The sequence below is a fragment of the Nannospalax galili genome, unplaced genomic scaffold (assembly GCF_000622305.1).
Source record: "Nannospalax galili isolate Female #2095 unplaced genomic scaffold, S.galili_v1.0 scaffold589, whole genome shotgun sequence".
Taxonomy (NCBI): Eukaryota; Metazoa; Chordata; class Mammalia; order Rodentia; family Spalacidae; genus Nannospalax; species Nannospalax galili.
In genome coordinates this window covers 499,059-510,914 of record NW_008360324.1, presented here as the reverse complement: position 1 = coordinate 510,914, position 11,856 = coordinate 499,059, and the positions used below count along the sequence as shown (strand labels likewise).

Sequence of the window (11,856 nt, the reverse complement as noted above, 5' to 3'; positions counted from 1 at the left end):
TGGCCTTGAACTCAAAGAGATCCACCTGCCTCTGCCTCCTGAGTACTGGGATTAAAGGCCACCACACCTGCCTGGTTTTATTTTTTATATCACTTACATACAACAGATGAAATGGAAATCAAAGATCATGTCATTGGCTTTGTTTTTTAGATAGCACTGCTTTCCCCATTGGCCTAAGTTGAAAACACTGTTGTACACATTGGGATATCTTGGGATGTGCGTGGCAAGTCAGAGAATGGTAGTCTATTTTGAATACAAGTAGCCAGTGAATCGATAGTTTAATACTCTGCACCAGTTTCACCAGCACAACCTACTTTTTCTGGGTATATGGTTACCATGAATTGGATTTTGTTACAGTATACAGATCAGGCTATTCGTGCAAGTATTTCCCGTGTCAATTTCCTTGGGTATTTTGGAGGATCAGATTTTCCAAATGTTAGCTTCTCTGTGATGAAGTTTCCCTTTATCACAGACTGCTTTTTTTATTGGTCTTTTGGTGGAATATACTTTATGACCCAGGAGGCTCACTCAGAGAAGTCAGTATTTTAGCTCTGTAGTTTGTATTCTATTTCTTCTGAAGGCACTATGGTCATAGCACACAATTGTTTCTCTGTGTCCTTTGTGAAGACTGTTCACTATCTTAGGTAGCTCTCAATGGTATAATAGACTAGCTTTAACCAGTTTGTCCTTTGTGTCAGCTAGTATTATGTAGAGACTGTTTTTTTGCTTTTCCTTTCTCTTAAAATTTTTTTTTGTACCTATGATATATAGTGTATTGCCTGCATGTGTGTAAGTGTACCCATGTCATGCAATGCCTTCGGAGGTCAGAAGACAAATTTGGATCCCCTGAAACTGGAGTTATGGATGTTGTTAGCCACCATGTGTGTGCAGGGAATCAAACCCAGGCCCTCTGCAAGAGCAACTGGTGCTCTTAACTGTTGAACCATCTCTCCAGCCCCTCTTCCTTCCTCCCCTCCCTCTCTCCGCCCTTCCTTTCTCCCTTGCTCTCCCTCTCTCTTTCTCTTTCTCTTTCTAGACAGAGTCTCCCAGTAGCCCCAGCTGGCCTGGAACTCATTATGTAGACCAGATTTGCTTCAATCTCACAGAGATCCATCTGCCTCTGCCTCCTAGGTGCTAGGATTAAAAGTGTGAGCCTTCACCCTGGGTCAGTCAGATTTCTTTATCTTTGAATTCAATCAATTGTGGATTAAAAACATTTAATTAAAGAAAAAAAAAACCAAAATTGGTCTGTACTGAACATGATCAGGTGTTTTCTCTTGTCATTACCCCCTAACAATGCTGGATAGCAACACTGGCTTGCTATTTGTTGTAGTAGGTATTATAAGTCATCTAGCGAGGGTTTAAAGTATCCAGGAGGATGTGTGTAGGTTATATGCACCATTACCCATCATTTTACATTCAGGACTTGAAGTTCCCTGGAATTTGATATCTGAGGAGAGTGCTAGAACGAATTATCATGAATATTAAGGAATCGCTGTGCTTATTAAGTCCTTATGAGAATTCTAAATAAAATACATAACTTTCTTTTTATCCCCTTCTTATAGACAATCAGATTAACACACAGGGGAGATGACTTCAGAAGATCATAGGTAATGGAATCAGCAGGCCAATGCTGGTAGGCTTGGCTATGATACAGATCTTTAAAATTTTTTTAAAAATTAGTGGTGTGTGTATGTGTGTGTGTGTGTGTGTAGGTGAGAGAACAACTTGAGGGAGCTGGTTTTCTCAACCATGTGGGATGGAATTCTTGTCACCTGGCTTGGTGGTGGGTACCTGTACCTGGTAGTTATGCTCATTAGAGCTCTTCAGGACTCTATGTGCGAGAAATCAGAGGCAACAATGCTCTCCTCCCTCCAGTCCAGGCAGGACTGGATGAAATGATTGAAAAAGGAGCAATGGCTAGAAGTTGGCCGAAGTGATTTGAAGGGGGTGAAAGCTGAGAACTGCCGCCCACCTCTGGGATCTGGTGACTGAAGTTATTTGTAAATGAATCTTTAGAGAGAGGAGGTCACCTACCACCTTTGGTTTTTATTCATGGGTCTTGGAAAGGGAGTAGTGTAGCTGAACGCAGTCCAATTCTTAGCCTCCTTTGGACTGTGATTGTATTTCATCTTAGGTTTATGTTATCAACGAGATGCTCTTAAACATGTTTATTCCTACAGCAACTCGGGGCTATCCTTTCTAGGTTCACCCTGGTTCCTAGTCTATCTTTGAACCAGCCGAGTCCGCAGAATTTTTATGATGCAGTTCTTTTCTTTTGTGACACTGGGTCGCGCGTCGTGTAGCTCTTGCTGGGCTCAAACTCGTGGTCTCCCCTGTCTCAGCCTCCCTGAGGGCTGGGATAAGGTAGACGCCACCACGCCCGGCTTAAGATGCAGTTGAAACGTGCCTTTACAGAGGCATTGTCTGGACTGCATGCGCGGGTTAGGACTCTATCCGTTATCCATGATCTTTGTGCCCAGAGCTCTGCCTTTGGGAGAGGCAAGACCCCAGGACCAGGATTCTAGGCGGCGGCGGGTGGCGTGAGTCCCTGGCAGGATCCTGCGAGCCGCGGGCAGGCATCAGTGTGCGCTGCCGGAGCTCGAGGAGGGGAAGCGAGGGCGGGAGGGCGCGCAACCGCACGGCCTGTTCCACTCTCGCGGTGTCGCGGGAACAAACCTCGCCCCCGACCGGCTCTCCCGGCTCTCCGAGGACGGTTTGGGGGCGGGTGGGAAAGCGCGTCCTCGCAGCCCCGCGTGCTGCCCTCGGCCGAGAGCGCGCCCCGTGGCTCCCTTCGGGCCGCAGGTGTCAGTCCCACTCGGCCGCGCTCGACGCCCCGCCTCGCCCCCGCCGACCCCCGCCCGAAAGTGCGGCGCCAGGGGGCGGGGCCTTGACTCGGCGCCGCTCGGCTCCGCTCGGCTCCGCTCGGCTAGGCTCGGCTTGGAAGCGGGACGCTGGGCGGCCTCGCCGGCGTCGCGCGCTGTGTGTGAACGGGGTCGCGCGCACGCGCGAGCGAGCGACAGGCGAGTGAGGGAGCGCGGAGCGGCCGGGTGTGAGCGTGTGGGAGTGAGTGTGTGGGAGTGGGGGGGGAGGGAGAGGTAGGCCGACTGCGAGGCCGTGAGAAAGTGGGCGAGTGGGCGCGGACCCGCGGCCTGGCTGCGGGAGCCGGCGGCGAGGAGAAAGGAGGCGGCTCCCGGCATCCCCCTCCCCCTCCTCAGCGGACTTCCAGCGGACCCGCGGCCCGCGCTTCCTCCGAGGCCGCGGCGGGGCAGGCCGGGCAGTGCGAAGGAGCAGTGGCCGGCCAGGTGAGCGGAGGGCGGGTGGGCTGCGCGCCGGGGGCGGGGGCCGAGGACCGCCAGCGGAGCTCGGCGGGGAGGTGGGAGCGGACGCGGCTGCGCGGGGCCCGGCGCCCTGGAGGCCAGTGGTCGCTCGGGTACCACGGGCGGCGCGGGGGAGCTGGGCGGAAGCTGGGGGTCGCGGGTGTGCTGGCGGGGGCGGGAGGCAGGGAGGACAGGCGGTGGCGTGGACCGAGTCTGGTTTCCTGGGCCGCGGAGGGGGTGTGGTGCGCTGCGAGGCTTCGGAGTCCGACCCGCGGGTTGCTCGGCAGCACTCAGGGGTGTGGCTGTCTCCACTCGCCCTGCTTCCTCGGAAGAATTGGGGATGTGACTGAGGCAGGAGGATGCTGTGATCCGCACCACGAGTCAGATTTACAATCCCTTTTTATTCCCTGACAGCCCTCTGAATAAGAAGGCGGCCATCAAATAATATTTTTTTTGAATTTTAAAAAAGCATTTGACCAGGGTACACGTATCCTCCCTCACGCCCTAAAAAAGAAAATCCCCAGTAGAGGACAACTTCAGTTTTACCTTACTAATGTCTAGGTTTCTTATCCCAGGTTTGCAGTCTCTGTATTCTGTTCTGTTGGTCATGAATAGAGATGGGGTGTTAATTCTGTTTTGTCACTTTTTAAAAAATATATACTAACTTAGCTGTGTGTAGCTTGAATGTAAGTTCTTCCAGTGTTATTTTTCCATTAATTGCATACGTGTTTTCCTCTATGTCTTCATGAAGGTGGGTTAAATTCTAAATCTTTGTGGAAAGTATACCAGCAGTTTAACATGGAGGATTTCCCCTTTTTGTTGGCTTTTTTTTTCTTTTAGAGCATTCTTAATTATTAACTGTAATCATGAAGATTTAAATGCCATTTAAAGCTCATTTTTCCCTTTCACAATGGGCAGCTTGAAGGTCATTTCTTCTGTTTTTAAACAATCTCTTAAAAGCAATTAGCTGACAAAGCACATTTAAGATAACTTGGAATAAAACATGAGGATTTCAGCCATGAACACTTGACAGCTAAAATTTTTCTAACCCTTTTTCCAACTTTAAAAAAAATTAAAATCTTTTTAGTGTGTAGGACTGTATTGCTTGCATGTATGTAAGCGCACCTGTGTTGTGCAGTGCTTGCAGAGGACAGAAGAGGGCATCAGATCCCTGGGAACGGGAGTTATGGATGGTTGTTAGCCGCCATGTGGGTGCTGGGAATTGAACCCAGGTCCCCTGCAAGAGCAACCAGTGCTCTTAACTGCTGAGCCATCTCTCCAGCCCCATGGGAAACATTTTTGAGTCCCTACTGAATACACTCTCTTCAGTAGGTGCAATGAGGAGTAGGGAGAATGACCATAAGAAATGATCCCTCCTGCCTCCTCTTTGTCTGCTGAGTGGCTGGACCATGAGCATTTAGAGAGAGGTGAGGGAAAGGAACAGAGTTAGAGTTCTACTCTTGAGAAGCAGGAGTAGCTTTAATCTTCTGGTGAGCAGGCACAGTGACAAACTGAGTGAAGGGACAACGATGCCAGCATGAGAAGGAAGGAAAACCAAGTATAAAGGTGCTTGTGACAGGTGTTTTGGGAGCATTTTGTAATGCAGATTCCTAGGGAGACAATTTTATAGCAGGTGAGCTTCACAGAGGCTTCTATAAGTGGGATTAAGTCATAGGCATATGAAAAGAACCTGTAGAAATTGCAATAGTCATGTTATTTTAAAATCAGAGGGAGAAAATGTTAGCTGTGCTGACATGCAAATGTTCCAAGAGAATTTGAGTGAGATGTTGGGGAATTTGTCTTTCCTTGGATTTTTCTTCCTTGTTGAAAATAATGGAACCTCCAAAAATACTTGTGCATAGGTATTTTAGATTCATGGGCTGTATGCTTCTGTACAGTTGTAGGCTTGTAAAAGGGGCTTTCTGGCATCATAGTAATTAATGCCAGGCTGTTATTTTAACGTTTTCTAGTGTTTTTTCCCTCCTCAAAATAGATTTAGGTGAGAAGCTACAAAGCTAGTCACCCCTTCTCCCTTAGAGGTCAGGGTGCATGGAGCTCCATGTGCCTAGACATATTTTTCCTTTTACTGAAATTTTGTTCCTCTTCCCACCTCCAACTCTGTTAATAAAACTATTTGAGAACCAGGCATATGATGCAAAGTGATGTTAGGCTTTTTAATTTTCTCTAGTGCTGGGCATAGTACCTGGGACTTTGTGCATGCTAGGTAAACCCTATCTCTGCCTGTCAAACCTCCATTGAGAAACTGAAAAAAATAATGAACATTGACAATAAATTAGTTTTTTTCTTGTTGCTTTGACCAAATATCTGACTAGAAGCAATTTAGGGAAGACGTATTTATTTTAGCTTTTAGTTTTAGTTTTAGGGAACACAGTAGGTCATGGAGATAGGCGGGTGACATTGCATCCATAGCTGGGAAACAGTGAGATGAAGGCTGATTTGTTTAGTTTACTTAACACTTTCTTTTTAACTTTAAAAAAAAATATTATTTTTATTTTATGTGTATGTGTGTATTGCCTGCATGTAGGTAAGTGTACACCTGTGTTGTGCCATGCCCATGGAGGTCAGAAGAGGCTGTTGGATCCCCTGGGACTGGAGTTACAGACAGTTGTTAGCTGCCATGTGGGTCCTGGGATTTGAACCTGGGTCTTCTGCAAGAACAACCAGTATTCTTAACTGCTGAGTCATCTCGCCAGCCCCCAAGTTTACTTAACACTTTTTATTCCAATTTGAACTCTAGCTCATGGATTGGTACTGTCTGTACCCAGGGTGGGACTTCCCTCTTCATTTACACTTTAAAAAAGTTTTTTAAATTTTAATTTAATTTTTTCATTCTATGTGTATGAATGCCATGCCTGCATGTATGTAAGTGCACGTGTGTTGTGCATTGCTCTCTGAGGACATCAGATCCCCTGGAACTGGAGTTACAGATGGTTGTTAGCCACCTAGTGGGTGCTGGGATTCAAACCTGGGTCTTCTGCTAGAACAGCCGGTGCTCTTAACCACTGAGCAATTTCTTCAGCCCCAATTGTTTTAATTTTAATATTGTGTGTATGAATGTTTTGCCTGCATGTAAGTGCACTTTGTGTGTGCATTGCCCTGCAGAGGACTGAAGAAGTTGGATCCCCTGGAACTGGAGTTATTGACGGTTGTTAGCCATGATGTAGGTGCTTGGAGTTGAACCTGGGTCCTCTGGAAGGACAGCAAGTGTTCTTAACCTCTGAGCCAGCTCTCCAGGCTGGTTTTAAATTAAAAATTTTTTCATTTTATGTGGAGTATTTTGCCTGCGTGTATATGAGTGTACCATAGGCATGCAGTACCCACAGAGGCCAAAAGAGGGCATGGGATGGTCTGAAACTGCAGTTAATGATGGTTGTTTGCTGCCATGTGGGTGTTGGGAACCAAACCCAGGTCCTCTGCAAGAGCAGCCTGTGCTCTTCACTGCTGAGCCATGTCTCTAGCTTCCCTCCCTTTCTCTCTTTTTCTGATACTAGTTAGCTTCATAGTCTTAATATTTAGACAGACAGACATGGATTTGCTGTGTAATAGACTATTTTTCTTACTGCTTGCTCTGCTCTCCCAATTTGGTCAACATTTGAGTTTTTATACTTTATTAGAAAGCGGCATCTTGATAATTTATATGTTTGACCGAAGAACAACTTTGGAATTCTTCCGTAGATGCTTTGGAGTGCTCAGATAATTAGCTTCTTCCATTGACATATAATTTAATCCTGCTGTTGGGCTGGGAGTAAATGATTGACTTTCTAACTCCTTTTTCTTTTTTAAATTATTTTTATTTTATGTGTATGAGTGTTACGCCTGCATGTATATAAGTGCACCAGAGTGGTGCAATGTGGAGGACAGAAGAGGGTCTCACATCAGTTGGAAGTGGAGTTATGGATGGTTGTTAGCTGCCACATGGGTGCTAATGTGGATTTGAACCCAGGCCTTCTGCAGGAGCAGCCAGTACTCTTAACTGCTGAGCTATCTCTCCAGCCCCGGAACTCCTTTTTCAAAGTACAGTAATGTCTGAGGAAAACTTGGTTAGAAAGTTTGGCATTTATGGTAAATGTAAAGGACTTTCAGCTATACTGTGCATGTTAGGAAATTTTTTTAAAAAATTTGGTGCCATATTCTAGAGATACTTTGTAACTATCCCCTTAAGTGAACGCTTTAGAACTTTTATTTGGATTTCAGAGATCCACTCCCCTTTAAGTTTAGTTGATTTGTGTGTTACAGACCAAATTTGGGGAATTTAGTAACTTAAAACCACATACATTAAACCACCCAAAATAATGAATTTTGCAGCGGTGCTGGGGCCACATTACAGGGATGCCTGAATGAAGACAGCCTGACTCTGTTCTAGAAGCTGGTTCCTTCAGATTTTTCTTGGAACTGTACTCCAGAACAAAGGCTTTCTCTTTATTGAAACTATATATTCAGCATCACAAGAGAAAAGAGGAACTTGGTTACCAGAGGATTATGTCCTTTCTGATCTGTATTGTCCTAGAGCAGCACACACCCACAAACCAATCTAATCCCACCTTTAGTTTGCACCATAAATGGGGTAACCCATTGTTTCCAAGGAATATTTGTTTGCAAGGCTTAATATTTTCCCTACACACAGACACATGCACGCATACACATAAGCTGAGACTGTCCCAGAAGACATTCTCACAGTTCTCCCTTGTTTTTATAAAAGAAGAAGCATATTGCTGGGCGCACGCCTTTAATCCCAGCACTCAGGAGGCAGAGGCAGGTGGATCTCTGTGAATTCGAGGCCAGCCTGGTCTACATAGTGAGTTCCAAGACAGCTGGGGCTACAGGGAGACCCTGTTTCAAAAAGACAAAAAAATAAAAAGAAGAAACATATCCATTGGAATGGTCTCTGACTGTGACCTGGTTAGGGTGTGCTGTGCTGGAGGAGTGGTATGTGGCAGCTGGACATTGTCTTGGGTAATTATCTGGAAAAGGCAGCACAGGTGGAACAGCATTGCAAGAAGGCAAAACAACAACAAAAAACACGGTGGCTATTCATATGCTCCCTCTTCCGTTGTCAGGTTGTCTTCCGGTGCCAGCTCATGGTATGGCTTTTCAATTCCACTGCCCTTCAGAGAGGGCCTGTTGGAGAAAGCACTTGTGGAGGCTTTGCTCCAGTGAATGAGAGGAATGGGATCCAGCCATCTTTTTAAGCCCTTAAGGGTGTTTTTATAAAACCATAGTTTTGGGTAAAACTTGTTTCTTACAGTGCTTTTCTACAGGTCCTAGGGGGAGATTGAAAGGAACAAAGCATAAGTTGCTTTAGCAAGTTGTTCTTGAGCAGTTGATCCTTTATTCCCCTTTTAGTAATCAATGAGTTCCTTCAATTATGTTTTGTCCTTGGGGGTTGTACGGAGTGCCATAAAAGACATGAACTTTCCAAAGTTGGCAAAAAAAAAAGTTTTAGATAAATAAATAAGGGAGACTATTGTTTTGTTTTGTTTCAGGACTTCTGAAAAGAGAAAACAGTTTAATAAATGTTTTCAAACAGCTAGAGCAGATTTGTGTCTTTGAGCAGTAGCAAAGATAATGCCTGAAGTATCAACACAAACATGACCAGATTTAAAGACACTCAGGAGAGTTATGTTAGTTACATCCATTTTCCAAAGTTAATTAGGATGAGGATCTTAGGAGTTGACCTCTTGGGATGAGGGACCCCAATGATCGGCACTCAGGACAGGACAGGACAGAACAGGATAATTTGTTTGAGCTTGTGTGTGATAATTGAAGACAATGACCATTTCCTTCTGTGGGGACATCTGATAATTCTGTATGGGATCAAATGTGTGAATAAAAATAAGATGAGTTCATCTGTGAAGGAGGCTTTGAATAGATAATGAGGAGCCTAAGGTATGAGCCAAGGTGTCTTCAAAAATAGAATGACCTAGGGCAGGAGAGATGGCTCAGTGGTTAAGAGCACTGGCTGCTCTTGCCAGGGGTCTCAGATTCAAATCCTATCACCCACATGGTGGCTAACAGCCATCTGTGATTCCATTTCTAGGGGATCCAACACCCTCTTCTGATTTCTGCGGGCATTGCATGACAGGGATGCATTTCCATACATACAGGCAATACACTCATACACAAAATAAATAATAAATAAAATATTTTAAAAAGAACGGCCTGAGTGAGCCACATGAGCCATCTAGTAAATTGAAGAGTTGATTAGGGAATTATTTGACAGCAGAAAGGCAGTTACAACTTCTGCCTGCTGGGTGGTGGTTGATCTGGGAGTTACAGGGTTGTGCTGTATTCCAGCATCATCATAGCGTCAAATGGCTCCATCTGAAAAAACTCTTAGTGCCTTAGGAATAAGATGTGTACTTATGGAAGAATAGACTTTTATAGAAAGTAACAAATTCCACACTGAATCTGTATAGGAGGGAAGTGAAAGGAAATTTGCCCCCTAAAACCCAACAAAAGTTACCTGCCATTCTTCTGAGGTCTGTAAAAGAAAGTTGAACTTAAGACATGGAAAATAAATAATATTAGGATCTTGTCCAGTAAATTGGATGGTTCTGATTGAGGCCTGTAAGAGTAATTAATTCTTTGTTGTTACGGGGTAAAAAGTTTTTTGTTTAGATGTATTAGGAAGAAATAATTCAAAAATTGTTAAAAGGGAGTTACTTAGTGGTTACCAGAAGGGAAAGGGGAGCATTAAAATTAAGAACAGAAAGATGGGTGTGGTGGCACACGCCTTTAATCCCAGCACTTGGGAGGCAGAGGAAGGCAGATCTTTGTGAGTTCAAGGCCATCCTGATCTACATAGAAGTTCCAGGCCAGCAGGTAGGGCTGCAGGGAGACTGTCTCAAACAGACCAAAGTAAAATAAACCAGAGAGGTAAATCTTAAGAGTTTATGAGAAAGTTGTCTTTGTTCTGGAACTTGAACTTGACTAGCTTTGTAATTGCTGTAATGCAAAAGAAATTAGAGTTTGAGGTGAATTTAAGTTGTTTTCTCAAAAAGGTGGGAGAAAGCCTCATTGGGAATGCCCAAAGAAGGGGAAGTCAAGTGATATGGTGCCTAAAAGCTACAGAAGAGAATATATTGTTATCTTTACTGAAATAGACTATTGTAATGTATAAGGTTTAATGAAGAAAAATGAGTGACAGTATATATCTAAGATAGTTTATGGAACATGTTGCTGATTTTTGTCTGGTGCACTCTGTAAAATGAGAGTTTTGTAATGAAACTTGTGAATTTTTTTTATCTTTTTGAGACAGGGTCTCCCTGTAGCCCCAGCTGTCCTGGAACTCACTATGTAGACCAGGCTGGCCTTGAACTCACAGAGATCCATCTGCCTCTGCCTCCCGAGTGCTGGGATTAAAGGCATGCACCACCACACCTGGCCTGTAAATCTTTTTAGAAGTTAGATTTCTTTCTTTCTTTCTTTCTTTCTTTCTTTCTTCTTTTTAACCCAAAATTTTTTTTTTTTTTTTTTTTTTTTTTTTTTTTGTCTTTTTGAAGCAGGGTCTCCCTGTAGCCTCAGCTGATCTGGAACTCACTATGTAGACCAGGCTGGCCTTAAACTCAGAGATCCCCTGCCTCTGCCTCTGGAGTCCTGGGATTAAAGGTGTGTGCCACTACACCCAGCAATTTATTCCTTTAGTAGAGGAGGTTAATAAGAAATCATCCATGCTGGAGGCAGAGGCACGTTGGATCTCTGTGAGTCTGAGGCCAGGCTGGGCTGCATAGCAAGGTCCAGGCCAAACTGGGTCTATAGGGAAACCCTGTCTCAAAAAGACCAAACTAGAAAAAAAAAAAAAGTCATAATAATATTAGCAAATAAATTTACTATGTTGTGAGCACTTTCTCCCTGGGGGTACTAAGCAGTGTCTATCCTCATGAGTTTCCAGTGACAAACCAAGAGATTCCATTAAACAGTACCCTGGGAAATGAGTGAATTTATTGGGTTTAGTTACAGAGCAAGGATGAGGGGTTATATAAGGTAATAAATCCGTTGTACCAACTAAGTTAAAGCTGTAATTTTGGAGTAGCTGAGAATAAGCCATAATATGCATTTGGCCAGCGTAATCTGAATCAACATCTGGGCAAACGTTTCTTTTGCGGTCCAGTTTGATTTGTCTAAGATTAAACCAAAAAACATTATTAGAAGGGGTTCCCACAAGTTTGTGGGGAAGCCTTAAATTTTTTTCCTGTTATATCTAATTTTATAGTTTACATATAAATTTAACCTTTTGTTCCTCGAAGTAGTGGTAGGTAAGTCTTTTGTTCTAGGGATAGGGAGGGAGTTGGCCTGCCCCTTTTCATGTTTTAGGGTGTGGCTCCTGTAGTTTAGGAGACTGAAACCCTAAGAGTTCATTGCTTGTGGCAAAATAGAGTATCCTATTAGCTGCTGTTAGTGTAGACATCATTTTTTTTTTTTTTTGTCTTTTTTAGACAGTGTCTCCCTGTAGCTCCAGCTGCCTGGACTCACTCTGTAGATGAGGCTGGCCTCAAACTCCCAGAGGATCTGCCTG

At 44.3% G+C, this 11,856-nt stretch overlaps 1 protein-coding gene across 5 annotated transcripts in view; it reads left to right on the top strand.

The window, feature by feature from the left end:
• Rimklb (ribosomal modification protein rimK like family member B) overlaps positions 1-11,856 on the top strand; it is a 125,374-nt gene that overhangs the window by 54,094 nt on the left and 59,424 nt on the right. Inside the window, exon 1 of one of the 5 annotated variants that reach the window (XR_003848175.1) lies at positions 2,986-3,305. The exons of 2 other annotated variants lie outside the window; for them this stretch is intronic. The gene's annotated coding sequence lies outside the window, so the exon portion shown is untranslated. Of the gene's footprint in view, positions 1-2,985; positions 3,306-11,856 lie in introns of those variants that run through there. 2 more of the 5 variants (XR_001872251.2, XR_003848174.1) reach the window with 2 other exon arrangements.